The sequence below is a fragment of the Podarcis filfolensis genome, assembly GCF_964270895.1.
Source record: "Podarcis filfolensis genome assembly, chromosome: 7".
NCBI lineage: Eukaryota > Metazoa > Chordata > Lepidosauria > Squamata > Lacertidae > Podarcis > Podarcis filfolensis.
The window spans coordinates 1,298,847-1,322,083 of NC_139603.1; the positions used below are offsets into that span (position 1 = coordinate 1,298,847).

Sequence of the window (23,237 nt, forward strand, 5' to 3'; positions counted from 1 at the left end):
TCCTCTCTTTTAACATTCCCTGATATTTCCTCATTTTAATGATGCCATTTATATAACCCATGGTTTCTTTCTCCGCAGATATCATTAGTGGAAGCCACCCAAAGTTCCAAAACTCTTAAAATCCCACAGCTTTAAGTGGGGGGGGATTTAAGCACGTTTTCCCACTGAAATCATGAAAGCATTTAACTTAGACATACATCACATGTTTTGTGTAGTAAGTTTTATTTAAGGAATAATAATTAAAAAAAGCATAGGAAGAGCCCTGCTGGATCCGACCCAAGGCCCATCGGCCCCAGCATTCTCTTCTCCCGGTGGCCAACCAGTTCGCTATGGAAAGACCAAAACAGGACCTGAGGGCAACTGCTCTCCCCTCACTTTTGATTTCCAGCCCCTGGGTGCAGATGGGCACACTGGCTCTGACAAGGAGAACACAGCCATCCTGGCTAGAAGCCTCTGACAGCCCTGAAAATAGTTTTTAAAAACCGACAAGCCACCTCCTTTCAGTGCAGTTTTTGCGATTCGTTTATCTTGCTCACCCAATAGCCTTCTTTTAATTGCCATTAATTTGAGCTGAAGTGGCTGAGTCCAGCTTGGAAAAGCATTTCCAATTCCTAAGTGCCCACTCACTTTTTTGGGGGGAGGGGATTACAAGCTGGAGAATAAGCAGATATTTTTTTTTAATGCACAAGCTGCAAATTTTGGGGTGCCAGGGAGACCAGGCGCTCGGGTTTTCCTCCAGCCAGAGATCTTAAGCCATCCTACATTTCCAAATTCCATTAAGCTGTTTGATGCCAGCCTGTCTTCAAATGTTAAAATGCATGTAACAGGTTGCGGTCTCAACTTACCGCCCTGCCCTGTTTCATGTTACCACAATATTAAAAATAACACACATGTAGAAGAATGCTTTTGTATACGGAAGTGTTAAAACCATTCCCAGCATAGATTCATTATTGGTTCAGACATACGACTGCAAAAAGTTAACCTTTGTGGAGCTTTACGCTGAAAAAGAGGCATGGTGATTTCACTGCTTTTCTAATGTTACTGACAGATATATATCCCCCAGATTATCCCAACAAATAACTCGACTTACTGCACTGTACTGTGTATATACACATTACTTCATATGACAATAAGCTCAGGAGAAATGAACTGTATCATTCATTTCCTGATGAATTCAGGAGTCCTGAGAACAATTAAAGACTTGGTAGAAGTAAAACAAAAGTCCCCAACACCAAATCTAATTCTTAGCATTTGGGTGCACTAACTGTAACACTTCATCTGTCTCCTGAGAAATCTCTACGTGGGACAAGAAGCTACAGTTAGAACTGGATAGGGAACAACTGATTGGTTCAAAATTGGGAAAGGAGTACGAAAAGGCTGTATATTGTCTCCCTGCTTATTTAACTTATATGCAGAATTCATCATGCGAAAGGCTGGACTGGATGAATCCCAAACCGGAATTAAGATTGCCGGAAGAAATATCAACCACCTCAGATATGCAGGTGACACAACCTTGATGGCAGAAAGTGAGGAGGAATGAAAGAACCTTTTAATGAGGGTGAAAGAGGAGAGCACAAAATATGGTCTGAAGCTCAACATCAAAAAAACGAAGATCATGGCCACTGGGCCCATCACCTCCTGGCAAATAGAAGGGGAAGAAATGGAGGCAGTGAGAGATTTTACTTTCTTGGGCTCCATGATCACTGCAGATGGTGACAGCAGCCACGAAATTAAAAGACGCCTGCATCTTGGGAGAAAAGCAATGACAAACCTAGACAGCATCTTAAAAAGCAGAGACATCACCTTGCCGACAAAGGTCCGTATAGTTAAAAGTATGGTTTTCCCAGTAGTGATGTATGGAAGTGAGAGCTGGACCATAAAGAAGGCTGATCGCCCAAGAATTGATGCTTTTGAATTATGGTGCTGGAGGAGACTCTTGAGAGTCCCATGGACTGCAAGAAGATCAAACCTATCCATTCTTAAGGAAATCAGCCCTGAGTGCTCACTGGAAGGACAGATCGTGAAGCTGAGGCTCCAATACTTTGGCCACCTCATGAGAAGAGAAGACTCCCTGGAAAAGACCCTGATGTTGGGAAAGATGGAGGGCAGAAGGAAAAGGGGACGACAGAGGACAAGATGGTTGGGCAGTGTTCTCGAAGCCACAAACATGAGTCTGACCAAACTGCGGGAGGCAGTGGAAGACAGGAGTGCCTGGCGTGCTCTGGTCCATCGGGTCATGAAGAATCGGACATGACTAAACAACAACAAACTGTAGAACAGATATGGGATTGTTATTGAGAGCTAAAAATTAACTCTGAAACAAAAAAATGGGGATTGTAGGCCACATTGCAGGAGCAGAATGCAAGCTCACAGAGCATACTACCTTTCCTTCTCCCCTCTTGCTGCTGCAGGGATAGTCCTCCAGAAAACTCCCTTGCAAGATTCCTTGTGCTCTGGGATAACATGGCGTGAAAAGGTTCTGAGACGAGACACATAAACCCAGTTGTATATGGATAGGGAGGGTAGCAATGCACCAGAACAATCTATCCTACTTCTGATCAAATACTCATACAAGAAGCAAGCAGTTCTAGAAGATGTGGTTATCTTTTTTAAAATAATATTTTTATTAATTTTCACAATAAATAAAATCATCACATTAAAGAAAAACATAAGACATAAGATAAAACATTTAAAACAACTGTGTACACACTTAATATTAAATCCACATTATGGGATTATTTGAAGAAGAAAAAAACCCCGATTTCCCTCCCCTGGTTCCTTTGTATTATCTTCATTTATGCTTGTCAATAAAGTCTTTATTTCTATTTACCTCCAAATTGAAACATTATCCATAACATTACAAGTGTTTTAAAAATCCTGCTAATGCATTCACTTCCTTGCAATGCTTTTATAAATATGCAATAAACATTTCCCATTCTTTTTTATATTTGTTATTGTCTTGATTTCTTAGTTTCCCAGTTAGTTTAGCCACATATTCCATTAACTTCCTCATATTCCATTAACTTAATTTGGCAATCTTCCTTAGTGGGGACTTTGTCTTCTTTCCAGTGTTGGGCTAGCAATATTTGAGCAGCCGTTGTTGCATACATGAACAAATTATTGTACTCTTAAGGTAGATCCATTCCTGTAATTCCTAATAGAAAAGTTTCTGGTTTTTTTAACAAAGATTATTTTAAACCTTTTTTCCCCCAGTTTGTTATATTTCATTTCCCATTTTTTTAGATAACCTTACATTGCCACCACATATGACAAAACTTATCTTCCACTTCTTTACATTTCCAACACTTATTTTCCCTTGTTTTGTACATTTTTGCCAATTTAACCGGTGTTAAATACCACCTATACATCATTTTCATAAAATTCTCCTTAAGTAAAGCACAGGCTGTAAATTTTATATCGTTCTTCCATAGTCTTTCCCAATCTGCCATTTGAATATTATGTCCCACATCTATTGCCCGCTTTATCATAACACACGTGACCTCTTCATCCTTAGTTTCCCATTCCAACAATACATCATACAATTCTGATAATAATTTATTATCATTTTCTATTATTTCTCACTGGAAATTTGTAATTTCATAGGGGAATCCTTTCTTTTTAACATTTTTAAATACTTCATTTAACTGAAAATATTGTAACCAATCTGTTACCTTCCCTTGTATTTCTTGAAATTCCTTCAATTTTAGTTGATTATCAATTTCCGTTAACAGCTCTCTATATGTTGCCCAATTAGTTTTCATATTTAATTTTTTCATGGATATCGCTTACTATTACATGTTCAATTCTGTTCCTTTTTCTTTTATTGTTTAATCCATTTACATTCCAGTTTAATATCCTCAAGTCAGCCATATTTAGTTTAGTTATTACAGTCTTGTCTTTTCTTTTTACCTTTTTTCTTTTTCTTTTTCTTTTTACTCCCTTTCTCTTCTTCTTCTGTGCTATTATCTGATATTTGTTACTCCTGCCCTCCTACTGCTCCCTCTCATAAAGGTTCAACTCCTCCTAATTCTTTGTTATATCTCCTCCAAAATTTATCAGCTTCAACTGCGTCTCTAAATCTGAACTTTTTCTCTTTATATGTAGAGTCCTTCTGGAAACTCCCATCTGTACCATGTGTTATTTCTTCTTAAAGCATCAGTTAGGATTTTATAATGAATGCATTTCTTGAGAAGGCAAGCAGGAATCTATTTAAGAAAAATGATATTTTGGCCTTCAATCTGAAGTCTCTTACTATAATTGGTCTGAAAAATTCTGTCTTTAATGGATCCAGAATTTAAAAATACCAGGCAATCCCCTGGCATCTTCTTTGCCAATTTAGATCTAATTCTAAAAATCCTGTCCATTGAATTGCCCAGGATTTCTTTGTCAATTTCCAACCAGGTTGCTAAATCCTCAATTAAATATTCTTTTAAATCCTGCTCACCTTCTTCTGGTACTCCTCTCAGACGGCTCACCAGTTCTTTCTGTTTCATCTCAACCACCAAAGCATCCCACGCCAATCCCTGAGATGTGGAGACTCTGTCCACATCTACCTTTAGTTTTTCCTGTTTTCTTTTCACACCTTTCACCTCTTCCTGCATTCGTTTAGTTTTCTCTTCTACCCTTTTTAGCACAGTTTAAACTTTCGTAGTTCTCACATTTAATTCCTTCATTTGTCCCATCACCTCTAGGACCGTCTTTGGGTTTTTTCAATTTAGGTAGCTAATGCGCCTACAGTTTCTTTTAAAGCCTTGCCTATTTCATTTTAAATTCTGGAAAAAAAGATCAGCAAGTTCAGATCTAGTATCTTCTTGCAAGTAGGCTTTTCTGCTTGGTGTTGGCATTAGGACTTTCTTTGCTGCCATTCCTACTCTTAAATTCTACACCAATAATTTCTCAAACTTGACCACTTCCTTTCAATTTCCTATTCTCCCTTAACAGTAAGTTTCAAAACAAATAGCCTCTACCACCAAGTGCCAAGCTGTTTGGCCTTATCAACACTTTGTCAAGGTGTTTCCATGGAGGCTGGAAAAATACTGTACAGCTTTTTGCTAGTTTCTCTTTGTTCTAGCCCCTTTACCAACCCCAGGTTCTTAGCCTGAGTACTATAAATGATTTACAAATCAAAATTTAAAAGAAATAAAAGCCTTACATACATATATACTTTGTCTTATTTTAAAGATATAAGGAATAAAGTAATATGAAAGTATGATATGTAGAGAGAATAAATCAAGAAGAGGAAGAGATGCGTAAGTAGCAGTCTTTTCACACAGAGCTATTTAGTACAGTGGTACCTCTGGATGCGAACGGGATCCATTCCAGAGCCCCGTTCGCATCCTGAGTAGAATGCAACCCGCGACTGCGCATGCCATGATTCGCCGCTTCCGCGCATGCGCGTAACGGCATTTTGAGTGTCTGCGCATGCACGAGTGGCGAAACCCGGAAGTAACGCGTTCCGTTACTTCCGGGTCGCCGCGGAGCATAACCTGAAAATGCTCAACCTAAAGCATATTTAACCCAAGGTATGACTGTATATAAAATAATGTAATCCAACAGCAGAGTTTATCTCAATTCCAGTTGATTTAAAAATAAAATAAAAAATAAACCAAGGAGTTAGTTCCACTTGTTGTTGCTTCAATGTCCAGTAGAAATAAATTTAGGTATTTCAATATAGTTTTAATTCTATAATAATCCAAAGTAATTTTGCCAGAATATAGCTATGTTCCACTTTTTTATTCTTGAAACTTGACACAATGTTTAGTCTCAGTTGTTTTCTCCAATATCTCAAGCTTCTTTGAATATGAAAGAATTAATAACTTCCCAAATTAATCAGAGTCAATTAATACCACCAGGTTTGTTCTAAAAATCAAATATATATGTCCAAGTTCAATACTGATGTAACTATAATCACAGGTCAAGGTCAAGTTTAAATACAGTCTCAAGTTCAGGTCAAATTTAATTCAAGTTAAAAGTTTTAAAAATCCATAAAATATCCAGATTGGTATTTTAAAAGCTATGTAGATTCCTTGTCCATTAGCTGGCTTTAACTCCAAAAATTAATCCACAATTTTTTCCACTTGTAAAGGTTCTCATGCGATATAAAATACCCACAGACAGGAGTAGACTTCCTTTTTAGCCTGTTTTTTGCTGGATTAATTAAATTAAAAGTATTATTGAGAGATTGTTCTCCTCACCTTTGTAATTTGGCTTGGCGTTATTTGGAATGATAGTCTGCTGCTGGCTGGTTCAGAGGCTTCGCTCTGCAGAGTCGCGCTGGTGCCTAAACCACTGGCTTTTTGCTCGGCTCCCCCCCCCCACTTCCCGCACCTTTTGGTACAGGGGCAGAGACCAGAGCTACCGAGCTGCCGTTTGCGGTCTGCAGGATCCCTCGACACCTCAAACACCTTTTTGAGGCTTTTGGGGGGATACACTTTGCCTCAGAGCTTCCCCCGATCCTCTGCAGAGTCCGAGTTTGACAGAGCTGTCAAATTCGTGGTCCATCCACCATTTCACAGCTATCTGGAAGTCTAGAAGATATGATTATCAATGTTCCCCGTCCTGGGGCCCTCCAGATGTTTTGCACTGCAGCTCAGATTCTGAACCACAGGCAATGCTGAAGGGGGCTAATAAAAGTGATAGTCCAAAACATCTGGAAAGTGCCAGTTTGGGGAATGCAGATCTAAATGCCCCTTCACCATATACAAAAATGTGTGAGTGCAGTAAGCAAATGTAGCAGAATATGTAAACACATGGAAAGCACTATTAATGTTTGGGTCTGATTAAAATAGTGACTGCACTAATAAATTCAGCACTTGTGATGCATCAATTAAATGGGAATTAAAAACATGTATGCATGATAATTTGTTTAAAACTAATTATACTGGCTGCCAAGTTTGTACTGAAATTAATAAAGCATAATGGGAAGGGGATGCTTACTTGATAAAGTGTGCACAGACCATTATCTTTGCCTGCGTATAAAAGGACTCATCTGTCCTTAAATATGGCCATGATGAAACCAGAAATCAAACCAAAGTAGCCACAGGGAGGCATATACGGAAGATGGCTCCTGCCTGGGCCTCAGAGTGCCGGGCCAGCAGAAAAGCCAGTGCTGGGCGACCCATTTATCATATGTGTAGAAAGGTAAATGTCATAAAATGGAAGCGGCCGTCTCCCAAGAAAACAGCTTTACACTGCTTGTTAATGGCTCTCAGGAATTCATTCACGTGTGGTTAATTAAATCCTGACACCAACAAGCTTTTTAAAGAAATGAATGGATTCAGTATAAACACAGATAGTTTAGCACCACAGGGATCTCTAACATTCATCTTCCATGAAAAAGATGTGCTAATTGCTCCCTTAATCATCAGGTTCTTAATGATATTTTGACACAAGGAAAATCAGTGTGTCTTCACAAAGACATCTGCAGTAAAAAGAATAGTCAATGAAGAAACTGAAAGCCTATAGAAGACACTTTCCAATTGCCTCTTATGCTGCAGCACAGCAGAGCACACCTGGCCCCATCGAGGTCCCACAAACCCCGCCAGTCAAGGCCTTAGCATCGCCTGAGGACCCCTCTCTCCCAGCTGGAGAGATGTGGAACAGGCTGACACAGTGCAAGACTAAGGGCAGTGCTCAGTCATTCTGGACACACTTCCGCGGGAAGTAAACCCCAATGAAGTCATAGAACTGCACTGTAAAGCAGTATCTTCAGCAGGTGTATCTCCAAACAACCCTCTTCATCTGCAAAAGAGCACTGGGTTGCCCTAAGGCGAACAAATCACAGATTCCCTCTCTTCTATTAGCTACATTCACACTATTTAACCATTTTTTCCAGCCTCCAACCTGTCATTCTCAGCTGGCCACCAGTGCCCTTCTGCACTGCCATCAAGCTACACAAAAGCCTAAAGAGATGAAAATCTCTTCCCTTGAAGCAACACAATAGCATTCAGAATAATGTAACAACCTAGTACTCTAGTGCAGCCCTGCAATGAGGGAGTGAGACCAAAGAAACCTCAACTCAGGAAGCCATTTAAAGACACGAGGGGGACAAGAGACCAAAAGGAGCATACGCAATTAGCAAGATAAGGAGGACTTTGGAATCTTTCTCCACTTCAGTTACTATGAATTGTTGCTTTTTCCTTCTTCAAACATCACCACCACAACTCTGCTTCCTGCAGGTGAAGACACTCCCTCGCCTACCTGCCTCCCTTGGCAGTTCAGCTGCCTGAGGCTAGAACTCTAGGCAACGCCGTCAGAGAATCATAAAACTGTAGAGTTAGAAGGGACCCCCAAGGTTCATCTAGCAGGATGGATTTGATTTAAATCAAATTGATTTAAATCACTAGTCAGTAAGACTTGATTTAAATCATTTTTTACAGGAATCTTTTGCCCAACATGGGGCCCAAAGACCCTGAGATAGAAGTCTCAATCTGACAATGTTTAACTCTTCCCCTTTGGGATTCAACATGAACACACAAATAGTCAAGTGAAGCAGAAATTTTGTCCATTTCACCAGTGTAGATTCTCACCCTCTCCGACATTCTCTCTCTCTCTCTCTCTGCTGGCACCATTCTTCAAAAGGGCGGGTGTCTGCACTGGTGCACATGCTAACGTTTTGATGAAGAATGACACAGGGGAAATTGACCTTAAAAGTTTCACCCTGTGGAGACCAGAAAGAGGGAAAGTGGCCTTGCTGTAAATGCTCATGGAATGGAGGAGAAAGGGCATGAAAGGGAGCAGTGCTGAGTCAAGAGGCCTTTAGACCAAGGAGGCATTTCTATACAGGAAGAAGAGTTTAAAATGTGAAAAGAACTTCCCCAAATGTGTCAAACTCTAACTTACAAACCTGATTTAAGCATATTTAAAACTGTATTTTAAACTGTGGCAGGTGTGAAATTGGTGGCAGCACACTGTTCATGCAGCCCTGATGCCATTGCATTGTATCGCTGGGATCTACCAATCAGGGGCGGGGGGGCATACAGACTTCCTTCATCTCTAGGAGTGGTGGTGTAAGCCCACCCTGAAAGAGCTGGACATGGATCTCAGAATTCCCCGAGTCATTGCTATGTATTTTTAGCTATCTGGTGCCTTAAGCTCTGGTTTCAAACCAAGTTGCTCTAACTAGAAGAAGAAGAAGAAGAAGAAGAAGAAGAAGAAGAAGAAGAAGAAGAAGAGCAGCAGCAGCAGCAGCAGCCAGGAAAACCGACTTAGGGAGCAGGTCTACCACTCCGTGGGCCAGGGGAGGATGCTCCCCTACTTTCCTTGGGGACCCATTTGCCTTATATCGGGTGTTGGTGGGACCAGAAGGAGATCCTCTGAAATGGAACGGGGAACCTGGGAGATGCATCCCCATCCCTAACCATTTCAGAGGTATGTACTGTAAGTGGAAGAACTCTTTGGATCAAGGTCAATTTTTCTCAGGCAATGTTGTAGCACAACATTTTGAGATTCCCGTTTTGCAGGGGATTGGACTAGATAACTCTCAGGGTCTCTTCCAACTCCACAATTCTATGAATCTATGTAAAACAGCTCTCCTGTGAGTGGAAGTTGCCTTCCACACACACAAGGATGGCTTTGGACAAAAGTCTGCTTCCAATTTCACATTCCATTTCGTTCTCTCCCCCCACCCCCATAAACACACACTTGCAGAATCGAAGCATACTCACAGCCTGAAATATATCTTTTCTCTGCACTGCAGGCAATACTGAGATCGCTTCCCTCTGGGGTCCCCTGTTTGTGCTGTTTCTAACATTACGCATGTCTAGAAATGACAAAAGCGCAGGCACCAAAACGCCACAGAAGCGAGTCGCAACAACGACTCTATTCCATGGAGATCATAACTCTTGGTGTGCGCGTGAGCCTCGGCTGCATAAATTAGCCTTCTCAATGCAACTTTGTTTTTTTCTCCCACTCCGACTTGTCTAATCAGATTCCAATCATACAAAGAAAATTACACAGCTGCTTAACATTCCTGCTTTCATTGACTTCAATGCAGACAAGGCGTCCGCTGGCTAAATATCTTCCCTGTTGGTTTATGTAGGATCAGGGCATTAGGTCAGTGTCAGCCTCTCTGAAAGAAAGGGGACTATCAGCTCTCTGCGTGTGCACAATAGACAAATCCATGCTGATAGAGATCCTGGCATAAGCAACCAGACACTGAGACCGCCTTTAACTCCTGCCATTGTTACATAGGTGTCACTGACAGATATTAAAGCTGACGGGAAAGGTCACAAAACCTCCTCAAAGCTGGCTGCATTTGCAAGAACTAAAGGGGCCTGCAGTCTAGGCACACCAACTTCTAGTTTAGGAGCTCACATCTGCCTTTTCATTTTTCTTCCATTTGGGCCAGGCATGTTCAGAATCCAAGAAGTCTCTTACATGGACACAAGTTGAAGCACCCCACTTGTGGGCAAGCCTTAATCATGCCAAAATAGACTCTACCCTGAAATTCACGTAACCAGGGCTTTTTCCAGCTGGAACTCAGTTCTGGCACTTCTCATGTGGGCGCCATTGTCTTTATAAGAGAGCAAGGGAAACGTTCATGGTGAGTTTCGGAACCTCTTTTTCTTTTCTTTCTTTTCTTTTTCTTTTTCCTGCAATCAGATATTATTATTAAACTTTTCTTGGTTTACAAAGGTATGCGCAATGTCTCTTTTTCAAGCTAGGAACCTCTTTTCTCTCTCTAGAAAAATAGCACTGTGTGTAACCAGAGACCATCCTCTGCTGTGAAGTGACACATTTGTTTGTGGAATTTGTATCTTACATTTCCACCATAAGACGATCAAGGCAGCTTACAAATATAACAAAGCGGAAGTGAAAAACCAAACAAGCAAAACATAAATGTAATCAAACAAAGCCATCCAGAATTGTCCCTGGAAAGTCACTTTTCTTCTTTAAGTTTTCAAAGTTTTTAACCTAGCTCAAGGTTGTCACCTGAACTAGCCAGATGTTTAACTGATAATCAATCTGAGTCAGTTCATCATTTGAAAAATAAGACTTTAGAGCCGTCTTGCCCCAAAATGGCAACTAGACATTCTGCTTTGCCAACTGTAACCTTGGTTTAAGGAATCATTTGGCCCCTTGCTTATATATCTGAGTTTCTAACTCTGTGCATCAACCTTTTTATATATACTTCTTGCAAATTTATCTTATTAAACATTTGTTTGGGGTCTTAAAAAATTTTTGGGGGTAATGTTCGGATGTCACAAAGGCACTCCAATCTGTGCTGAGCCAAGCTACCTTCTGTTGGAAATTAGCTGCATTGTTTTTTTCCTAAGCCAAGTCCTGCAGGAATCATTGTGGGCTTGGCCAAAGCAAATTGAGTGCAGCTCCACAGCAACCTGACTGCTGTCCCTGTGTATGTCTTTATACGCCCCCAGTTTTCAACAGAACAATTCCAGCCCATGAATGCATTTGCAAACAAAGACGTTGAGTCCTACACAGTTAATATTAGGACTTTAAAATACTGTGGAAACTGATAAGCCGATAACAGTGTTTACAACAGATAGCACTGTAATTTTTGCAATTAAAATGAATACTTCTGTTCTATTGTGTCCTTTCACAAAGAACGTTTCTGTATATAGAGTGATATCTTCTGCACTGGCTTGCCTACCATCAGACAGGGTCTGTTCTTAAATACAAAATAACCCAATAACTTTAACAGCTGCTGATGTTATCACAGTACTGGATAGGTCTTATCTTGATTTCATGTCTGCTTAAATTTTAACTATTCTTCTGGAGCAACTAGGGGGACAAATATTGGCACATTTATGTGAAATTTCAGAAACCTGCTTCTGGATCCAGCCCTCTCATTTTGAAATATACTATTATGGCAAGTTCACCTCTGGGCAGATCCCCCAGGGACAACAGAACTGTGGCAGGCGTCCTCCCTTCAGAGGCTGCCCAAAGAATTCCAAAAGAAGGTGTAACCTCTTGCCAATAAATAGGTGCAGCAGTTTTGAAGCATTTTAGGATTAGCCAGGACTTGAACTGGGAGCCTCCTGATCTATGCCCTGGTGTCCCTTGGGATGAATGAGTGACCTCCCAAGTCTCTGTGTGGCTCCCACCCCACCTGCCCAGTCAAGCTAACAGTTGGACAAATCTATCCATTTGGGTTTCTCTCAGATTATCACTTCTCCGATCGCAAATTCAATTTGTCACATTTCCACATCAATTTGCCATTTAAAAAAAAAGTTTGCATGAAAATTTGCATGCTAAAATGCATTTTGGTATGTTATTTTAACTAATTATACATTTGTGTATGAGCTTTCCCCTATTATTATAAAAACGTTAACTGATAGAATTCTACAGGATGTGGTATTAGTGTGTGAAAACAGTCCCGATCTGATGATTCCCCAGATGCTGGAGATATCAGGTGCCATCCTGGCGCCCAGGCATCTTCGCTTGGTCACAGGTGCCTAATGCTCCGGGCGCCTGGCTAATTTCGACACTGGCTGCACAGCAGCAATACATGTTCACAGTTAAACATAAAGCGCCAATGAAAACAGTAGAAAATAATCATTCAAGTGGCAGGCTGCAACAGCTGCAAAGGCCTCTTGGCCTAAAAAAGTCTTCCAGAGACACCTGAAAGTCGAAAGGGGAAGTGCCTGCCATTTCTCTGCTGGAAGAGTGTTCCACAGCATGGGATCAGTGGTGATAAATGCCTGGTTTCTTGCTGAGCCAAATTGGGCCTCTGTAACTTTGAGATGACTAACAGCTCTCCTCTGGATGATCTCCAGGATCTGGCTGGGATGTCAGAGCTGGGATCCAAACCCCAAAATCTTGGCACTAGAACTCCCGGCGAGGTTTGGAGCTTTGCCTCTGGCCTTACCTAGGTGCCACATAACCCAGCAGTGGCGTAGCGTGGGTTGTCAGCACCCGGGGCAAGGCAAGTAATTTGCGCCCCCTAACCCATGGATTTGCGCCCCCTAACCCTAACCCCCAGATGTTGCGCCCGGTGCGGCCAGCCCCCCCTGCACCCCCCACGCTACGCCACTGTAACCCAGCTTCATTAGGGGGATGAAATGCCCCATACTGGCATTTCCAGAGGAAGGTCTCCTTTAAAAACCCCACTAAATTTGGCATAACATTGAAGGGGGAAAAGAAGGAAAATGGAGAGCAGGGATTCCTCATACCCCAACAGCTTATAGTCAGTGTCCTGAAGTGGTACTGCAATGAGGCTGGGGTGGGGCAGGAACCCTTCCCTGCATTAAATGGGGAACGTTCAAGAGGGAGGAAAGTAACAAGGAAACATTTCCCCCTTCTACTCTCCACAAACCTTCTCTACCCATAATGTGTTATTCACATTACTATCCGAACACAGCAGGGAGAGGGGATGTGGGGAAAGTGATTTTTCTCTCTGTCCACATGCCTCGCTTCTCCTGAGCACCAAAACCAGGGTGGCGTAATGGTTGGAGTGTCTGATGAGGACCTGAGAGAGCAGCGTTGGAATCCCCACTCAGCCATGGAGCCCACGGGGGAACCTCGGGCCAGTCACCACCTCTCAGCCTAACCTACCTCACAGGGTTGTTGAGAGGATGAAATGGGGAGGAAGAGAACCATGTACACCACCTCGAACTCCTCGGAAGATAAAGGCGGTACGTCTATAAATGGAACAAGCCCTACTGAAAGCCTCATGTTCCAGACTAACTGGGTCCTTGTGGAGGAACACACCTGTTTTTTGAATGGATGGGGAACCTTTTTCATTCCCATCTGCACTACCTGCCAGGGGTGTGGCCAGGGCAAAAGAGGGTGGAGCAATGAAGGTAAATCCCACCTTTGTTTCTACACACATCCTCCAGGCAGATAAGCAAGGGGCATCATCATCCAGCAAAGAAATGAAACCAAACAAAATCAGGGTGAGGGGGGAGCATGGCCTGGGGAGACTGCTGAGGGCCAGTTAGGGAGGCTTGGAGGGCCACATCCAGCATTAGGTTGTCCACTTCTGTGTTAGGGATAGGAGTACACTGCAAAACATTGTCAGAGGTCAGCACCTGTAGCTTAAAATAACCACAGATACAGGTGCTCCTGAGAAACGAAACCACATGTCACCTGCATTATTTGCACACATTATTTTGCAACAGAAATAAGAGGTATAGCACATTAAAAAAAGAAACATATTGATAAATTCCACAGGAAAAAGACAAAAGAATGGTGCACAAGTTCATCACATTTCAACCACAAGCATTATCATTCCTATTTCAACTATGTCGCTAAAGTTCCATCAACTATTATATGCAGAGGCTGGGATCAATGAAACCACAAGAAGAAATCCATACTCATCTCTGCCCACAAAAAAATGGTGTCCAAACAAGATTTGCCCTCCCCGTCCGCTTGCCTGCTTGAGTGTTGGTGGCCTGGAGGCAGCCTAGATCAGCCTTCCTCATCCTGCTGCCCCTCCAGATGTTTTGAACTACAACTCCCATCAGCCCAAGCTGGAGGGCACCAGGTTGAGGAAAGGCCAATAGAGAGCAAATGTACTACAGGAGAACATGTTTCTTACCAGCTTGTCTGCCAAGGAAACTCTATTGTGGCTGCAGAGGCATCTGATACATCCAGGGGCAGTTGTTCCCAAGCTTTCCCCCCTCATGGACCCCTCTGAAAATTGCTGATTGTCTTTGGGGGGGCACTTAATTCTTTTTCTGCCTGTTGCAGCAATTCTAATGTGCTGTGCTAGATGCTGTATGATTTTTAATTGTATTTTTATTGCTTCTCTGTTATCTATTGTATTTTATTGCATTACAATCAATGCAACGCGATTCATGAAATAAAAGCAGCAATAAAAATACAATTCAAATCAATATGAATATTGGATGCAATGGATGTGCCACCCCATCTTCAGCTACAAATCCCCAGACATGCTGTGCACCACCTGAATGAAGTTCACAGAACCAACACCCTGTGTGAAATGAGAATGCCCCAACCGAGAGCAAACCTCACACTTCTCTGAACTGCAGCTAAACGCTAGAGAAGGAAAACTAGTGAGCAAACCATTTTCCTGGTAAATTTGTCTGCTGTTACTGATCTTCCAATCCATAACCTTGCAGATGAGCAATGGCGCAGTCAGGTAATTTTAGCCTCTGGAACCAATGGTCTCATGACAGGAGGGAATGCATATTACCACACTTACTTCAAAATGTGGTCAGCCACCCCTGCTGCATTTTGAGAACTCTCTTGTTGGTTCTGCCAGGACCCCGGCCCCAAAGACCTGCTCCAATGGAGTCACTGTGGATCAGTCTCCAAACAGCCCTGGCATTTACCAGAGCAGTTTGAAAGCGGCTGAAGTAAACAAAGTTCACAGCTGAGAAGTATCAAGAGCATGGTCTTAGTCGTAAGAGCATAAAGGGACACAGCAACCGCCCACAAGCAATCTTCAAGGGCCACGTCTGAACCAAAACTCCTCCGTCGCCTCCCTCACCCCATGGCAGCCACCTGATCCCACTGCTACCCTCCAGTTTTCTTCTCATGTCCATAACTAATTTCATTTCCCCACATTTTATTCACCCTTCCCTCAGGCTACCAGGACCTTTTGTCTGCCTTTGCTTTTTAAAAGGTGTGGGGGTTTTCCTAGCTGTAATTATAAAACAATTAAGATATTATATTACTTTTGAATAAACAACATGAGACCAGCTGCCTTTTGCTCTGTCAGCTAGCAGCAGCTTCCTGAACTATCCCATCCTAGCTAGTCATTATAAGAACTGTAACTTGAAGAGTTGGCGGCCAAGTTTCTTTTTTTCTTTCTCCACCACCATTCCCCTTTCCTTTTGTGCTATGTATTTTAGATTGCAAGCCAGGAACACTCTTGGTTTTTATTGATCTGTGAATGTGAGAAAGCTTTAAATAAATCATAAACAACTATAAAGGCACAATAATCAAGATGCAATTAACATTGCCAATTAGGAAAAAGGCATGCATTTATAAGTTACATGGACCACTGGAAATTGCAGAATGCACAAAAAAGTATACATTTCCTACGACAGAGACACAAAACTTTTGACCAAAGAGAGACCCAAATGTACAGAAATCCCCATCTGCCTGCATAGCTTCACACCTAATTTTTACAAAGAACTACCGTTATTTTTCAGCAGGAATTGAGGATATTTTTAAACAAATGCATGTCTTTTTTTCTGTTTCCCTGGAGCATTTGGGCCTTCCTTCGCCACTTGCTTTTCAAGAACAGCAAAAGCCCATCTGCCCAGGAAGTGTATCAGCAGCTCCTGCAGTCAAGGATTCCTTGGGGCAGCTTTCCAAAGCTGTATAGGGCTGTTTGCTGAGGGGCACAAGAGAATGAGCTTATCAGGCAGGGTGGGGAACTTGGCGAAAAGCTGTGTCTTCAGTACCTAATTTTACCTGCAAAGGCCTGTTTGGGCTCCAAGATTCCTCAGATTTTTGGAGGGATTCAGAAGAGCAGACTGCCACCTGTTCTTGGCTGGTCAATCCTGCAACGCTCCAGGCTAGATGTTTAAAACTAGTCTACCATGAACAGCTGGCAAAAACTATATGTCACAGAGAGGTCAGTTTGAAATATGTTTTGGCACGCCTGATAGAACACTCATTCTTTCAAGTCAGCAATACTTTGCAGAGACAAATTGGAAAAGACAAAACCCATGTGCCTTGTGTTTTATAGCCGATTTCACAAGAGAATGTAAAGGAGAGCAGCATGGAAGAGAAAAAGCCAATTGATTCTCTCTAGCGTATTTTTATCTTATTATCATTATTTGTTAAATTAGTTTGTGACTTTATCTTGCCCAATGCCATATTAAAGAAATACAAATACATATACTGAGGCATTTGAGAGTGTGGGAGGATAAGAATCATGGCTCTTCTTTAGCAATTAAAATATTTTAATGCCTTGCTCATGCGACAATACAACAAGCGCTCATAATGTTGATCAGACACTCAGCTTAACTGTTAGACTTTGTCAAGACCTGCCAGGACTCAAATCCTGGTCTATTGGCCGATGCTGCCTGCTGAGTTGGTCCTGGAAAATCCTGAGGTCTGCAGTTCCAGAATGGGGGTTGTCCTCTGTGACGGAAGAGGCACTGCTCGGACGTTGAGACAGAATGAAAGACGGAGGGCAAATAAGGCTACACTGCAGACTGTAGCATGGGATCATTCACAGGCTTGCTCAGCCAAGGTGGCAGGATTTAATTCCTGCTCATCGAATGTTTTGATCTCATCTCATCAGGAGCAGGTTTTTGGAGGCTCGGGGGGGGGGGGCTGTCTGAAAGCCCTTGGCTCTGAGCCTTCCTCCTCTGGGGTTTCCCTTGGGGGCTCCTCAGCTGGTACCTCCCACCACTCCTCTTCATCCAACCAGTGCATGACAGCTGAGCCCACCCACCTGCCAGGGGCTGGGAGATAATAATCTGGCCCACAGACCATGAAAGTTTATCCACCCAGGGAATGAGTCTTTGGACCAAGGTAGCAGCATGCAAGTGCTTGACCAGCTAATGCAGTCTTACACAGAAGCACAGCATCCTGATCATGGAAAGTAAGTCATCACTCGATGCTGCAGTCACTTAGATACATCAGTGCCTGTGTGATCTGGCCCTTAACCCTACTCAGAAATTACCGGTATATGTCTGACCAAGCCCATGCGAAAAACAAAGTGATGCTTGCTTGTTGGTTATTTATTTACTTACTTGAAACATTTCTGCCCCACTCATTCTGTTTGAGTAAAAGCCTCCCATAGCAGTTAACATAATTGCACACTTAAAATAACAACAACTCCCTCCAAAAGCAAACTTGAGTGCAGAGTGCCTGCAGTTTTGTGGTGAACAGTACTGAGGAACAAGAGGAAGGTATCAGAATGTTCAGAGTAACTCCAATGTCTACAGGAGATTAAAAAAAATATTTAGGAGGGAAAATCTAAGGGAGCAAAGAACTTGCTCAAGAGCTCAGTTGCTTAGAACATGGTGTTGATAATGTCAAGGTTTCAGGTTCAATCCCAGTAAGGGGCAGCTGCAAATTCCTGCATTGCAAGGGGTTGGACTAGATGATCCTCAGTGTCCCTTCCAATTCTACGATTCTAAAAAAGAAAAGAAAACAAACCACCCATCCCAAATAGCCGAATGAGGCCTGAGTACACTCAGTGACCATGAAATAGTGAGACTCTGTTGGGGAAACAAGAAAGAAAACTGGAAGAGATGGAGAATATGATGCAGTGCCCTGAAGGAAAGTGTTGCTTTCTTCCAGAAATCCTAAAATGGAATGCTTCACACTGCAACAGTTTGTTGCAGCTCCCACTTGTAGTTATATAAAAGGGATGTAAAACAGAAGTAGCAGAGGGATCTGACAAAACCATGGGTGGCAGTCAACTATGTCTTACTCAGAGTAGACCTATTGAAATTAATGGCCCCAGCCGAGTCATGTTCCCTTCAGTGGGTCTGCTCTGAATAAAACATAACTGAATACGACCTACAGAAAATTCAGCATTTTAAAAAAATCCCCACTCTGCTCAAGTAACAGAATAAAAGGTGACACTGTTTATTTGTAAAACAAATTTGTCCCATTTGTAATCTTTGAGGAGATCCTGCTGAACATGCACACAGTTTGTACTTTGCATTTCTGAGGTGCTTCAGAGAAAGAAGGAGCACACATAATACAGTGGTTTTCTCATCAGCTAATTCAAAAAACTGCAAGAATATATGCCCAGAAGGAGGGAAATTATAAAATTTAAATTACCACCTATGCAAAAACTCAAGCACCATCTCCAAATGTGTGAGCCTCATGTTTCATGGAACTTACTAATGAGCTGTTTGAATTATACAGCTTGACATTTTAAAAAATAAAAATCATTCTGCCCCAAGCATGTATGCTTTAATAGAATGCTATTTAAATCTGAACAGAAATATGTGGTTCTTATAACCACCCCTTAAAAAAACCAGAACCACTTGTTTCTTAAAGGTTCAATTATTTGCTTCTAGAAAACGTTAGGATATTGGCTAGATATAAACTTATAAATCTAGCTAATCAATTTGTTTTCTGAGATATGCGAACCAGCACATTTTCTGTCAATTAAAATGCCATAAGGATTCTTTTCTGTTCAAATTTAGCATTTACACTTGGCAACAAACTGATACTCATTTATCAGTTCAGTACTCGGCACAATAAGGACCATTTGCACAATACGTCAGGTTATTCTCTGAAGATTTAAAGGCCAATAAATCAAAACAGTCTCTGGGGCCTCTTACACAAAGAGATACCTACAGTATTTTATGAGCAAGCAGAACCCAACTGGTATTCTGGCTTCAGATGGTGTATAATAAAAGTTATTTCCCACATTACACAGAAACAAAATTGTGCGCTGGTAGTAAGTATTTATTCAAACAAAGTCCTGCATGCAGACACAACTCCATGACAAGAGTTCACAAGCAGTTGTTTGTCAAAGCCACACATGGACAATATCTATATGAGCATCTTCATCATTCAACAACTGAACCCACCGAGGGAGAATACAGGAATCAAGCGTAAAGCCAGCCACTGGGATGCATGCATGCGCTAAAACATGTGCTTGGTGACACAAGATACATAGGCTTGAAACTCCACAGCATAATATGCAAGCAGTAATTCACTATTATAATATTAATAATAATTTATCATTTATACCCCGCCCATCTGGCTGAGTTTCCCCAGCCTCTCTGGGCGGCTCCCAATCGAGTGTTAAAAACAATACAGCAGTAACTATTAAAAACGTCCCTAAACAGAGCTGCCTTCAGATGTCTTTTGCTCGAGGGTCGCATAACTAGTTAGCATGTATATTAAACTTCAGAATACATGTAGACAATGAAGCATGGCTTTTAAAATGCCAGCACTCAAATCCCATCTAGTCCACCCAAGCAGTGTTTGAAATTAGCCAGGTGCCGGGTGCATTTTGCCCTGGCTCTTAGCCGCCTGCAACCAAGCGAAGATGCCTGGGCGCCAGGAAGGCACCTGACATCTGGAGGTGCCTGCCTGGGGATCCTTGGATCTGGACTGTTTACACACACTAAGACCACATTCTGTAGAATTCTCTCGGTTATATTTTATCTGCACAATCAGAATGAATTTCAGGAAACAAAATGCTTCTTCTGTGCAGCCTGAACAGAAGCACTGAACGACGTTATAGTTAATTGTTGTCACTTGTCTTCACTTACCCTGCTGACAGTTGTGAAGAATATTTATACATTATGAAAGGTCTGTATCAACGTTAAGAAAAAGAGGTCAGAATAGGCCAATATATATGTGGACTGTCCCTGGATCAAGTGACTTTTCTTCTTTGAGTTCTCAAAGCTCTTAACTGAGCTCAAGGTTGTCATCTGAACTAGTGAGATGTTTAACTGAGAATCAATCACAGTCAGTCCATCATTTGAAAAATAAGACTTTAGAGCAACTAGACATTCCATTTTGAAGACTTGTAACCTTGGTTTGAGGAGCCATTTATTGCCTAGCTCATATATCTTGGTTTCTAACCCTGCATCCAAGACCAAAAAAAATGCAGCCAGGAAAGGCCTGCCTGAGTCTTTGCCTGTTGACTGATCAAAAGTATGCTGCTTTATAAAGCCTTTAAGGATAAATGGACTCTTGATAAAAGGATTCTTCTTTTTAGAGTTATTAATTTCATGCTACTGTGATAGTTTTTCATAAACAGTAATGTCTTCTTATTTAATGTTTGATGCAAGTTCCCCAATGAATCATTTTAGTTAAAAGGAAAAACACAGGTGTGGCGAAATCAGGTGTAACTAACCTATTGCGTTTTTAATATTCAGTTGGGAGCCACCCAGGGTGGCTGGGGAATAAACAATAAATTTACTATTATTATTATTATTATTATTATTATTATTACTACTACTGCTACTACTACTACACTCCAGATTACAGCTCCTACAACCCCTGACAACTGGCTTACCTGGAGGTCCTCTGTGCTACGCCTGTTTTAAAGAAAGGACTATCAAATGGGCCAGAGTCAACCTGCAAACGGAAAGGGCTTTGAATTTTATGGAATTGTTATAATAGCAACATATGTCCTCTGATTCCTCTAGAGCAGGAAGGGCCAGAGCTCAGTGCATCTGCTTTGCATGTCGAGGGCCCCAGGTTCAAACTCCCAGACAGGTAGTGGATTCCAGGTAAGAGAAGGCTGGAAAAGGCTCCCTGTCCGAAACTAGGGACAGCTGCTGCCAGCCTGTGTAGACACCACTCCGCTAGATGGGCCAGTGATGGGACTTGCTCTAAGGCACTTTGCTCTGTCAGACTGAAGTAAATAGGACAGGATTTTAGGTGCTGGTTCTCTTAGACTGCAACGCTAGGAATAAGCCCCAAAGAGCCTAAGCTTACTAACTTCTTTTAAGCTGTCTTGTAGGTGGGTTCACAAAAGTTACTAGGCTGAAAAATAAAAACTTCCAGAGAAAAGAAGCCCCATCACCTGCGGTCAGCATAGGCTAGTAAAAAGAAAATAAATTTGCCTTCTCCCAAGTGGATCCCTCAGTTGCCTGCAAGGAACTCCTGGCCAATTGCTAAATGCAAGGCACAGGTTTCTATCCTTTTGCTTAATGAGCGCAGCATCATAGAAGCCAAGTCAGAAATTTAACTTGATTCTTCAAAGGCAATTTAGCCAGCCAAAATCTCCCTTCTCCCTTCCTCAAAGATCAGAAGTGCCAGATAACATCAAGGACGGTTCTGCATAATGGAGAACATCTGCGCAAACCCTTTGGCTTTTGGCTCCACCACCTTCCCTCTCAAATCGATCTGGTTTTTTGGCGTGTGTTTCCCCCCCAACAAGGTGCCCAAAGAACCTTTTCTGGAGCCTTCCTTGTGGCGCCCCCTGCCGGTCGGGGCGCAGACTCCCACAGCGGGAGTCCAGAATGTGCAGGAAATGGTAAAGTTAAAAGAACACCGACGGCGCGACCTCCGAAGCCTCAGCGGAGTGCAGGGCACAAACACGCCGCCTCGCCGCCTCCCCTTTCTCCTCCCCATCGCGAGCAGCTCCCCTCTGCTCCGACGTGCTCTCCCGCAAAGAGGAACCGGCCACACAAGGGCTCCTCGTCACCGCGCAACATCCGCGGCCAGAGACCGCTCCTCGCGCAACGCCCCCGCCCTCCCGACAGCTTTTCGTCCACAGACGCCCCTTGCTTCCCGCACCTCCTTCCTCCGCCCCGTCGAGAGCAGGTGTGCACTGGGAACGCCAAGTTTCCTTTCCACACAAGAGCCCCCCGCCCCGCCCAGCGCGCTCCTTCACCTGGCAACGGCATCCAAGCTTGCAAGCCCAGCGAACTCCGTGGGGCTTCTCGGAGCGCGAACACTCGCACGATCAAGCGAGGCTCGGAAGGGCTACTCACGAGTAAACCCCGCGGAAATCTACCGGGCTTGCCTTGCGAGCAATCAAGGAAGGTAACTGAAATGATCCGACGCCGCTTCCCGCGAAGAAGACCCAGGCCCCCGGGAAATTGCCTGCATTGCAGAGGGTTGGACTAGATGACCCCCGGGAACCCTTCCCACTCTACCATTCTCTAATCCCAAGGATGTACTGAGACGGGGGTACTTACCCCAGGGGAAGCACCATAGCGGGGCCCGCGCCGCGTGGTTGTCTCCGAAGGGCAGATCCGACGGCAGCTGCGGAGAGCTCCCGGAGGCAGCCCCGGCAGCAGCAGCAGCAGCAAGGGCGGCGCTTGCCGGACCTCCGCGCTCATAAAGCGCCCGGCGGGGATCCTGGCGAGGCTCGGCGGGTGGAAGGGTCGAGGGGGCGGGAGGCGCCGTCCGGAGCAGGATCCGCGGGGCGCGAGCGGCAGCGCAGGACCAGGCGCGCCCGCAGCAGGTCCCGGCGGAGGCGGCAGGGAGGCTGAGGCTGCTGCTGCTGCTGCCGCGGTTGCCGCTCCTCCTCCTCCTCCTCCTCCCCCGAGGGGGAAACTGGAGCCGGCGGAGCCCCTTCCCGCCCCTCCCTCGGGCTCGCCCACAGGGGCGGCCCGGCCCGCCCTCTGCCCCGCCTCCGCGTCCGAGGTCCGCGCAGCGCGCTGCTTAGAGACCTCCCTCTCTCCGGCTAGGAGCCAGTGACGCCTGCCTTTTGTGCCCGTCGCGGCTGCCGCCTGCTTCCTCGGGAGACCGGGCGTCTCTCCCACGCGCAGCGCGCCCGCGGGCTTCAGACGTGCTGCGGGTTGCGGAGTAGGGTTGCCCCGTTTCAGGGCCTGAAGGAAACTTTCGCGGGGAGGGGTGGCCTTCTCCCCAGAGAAGGGGACAGACGGCGGACTTGTGGGGAGGGGAGACAAGAC

General features: G+C 43.7%; 1 protein-coding gene across 5 annotated transcripts in view; it reads right to left on the reverse strand.

Annotated features, from left to right (window-relative positions):
* SEMA5A (semaphorin 5A) overlaps window positions 1-22,919 on the reverse strand; it is a gene marked incomplete at its 3' end in the record, with an annotated part of 148,389 nt that extends 125,470 nt beyond the window's left edge. For 3 of the 5 annotated variants that reach the window (XM_083624296.1, XM_083624294.1, XM_083624295.1), the window contains exon 1: window positions 22,518-22,871. Of the gene's footprint in view, window positions 1-9,665; window positions 9,803-22,517 lie in introns of those variants that run through there. The other 2 variants (XM_083624292.1, XM_083624293.1) reach the window with 2 other exon arrangements.
* Between the last annotated feature and the right edge of the window lie 318 nt (window positions 22,920-23,237).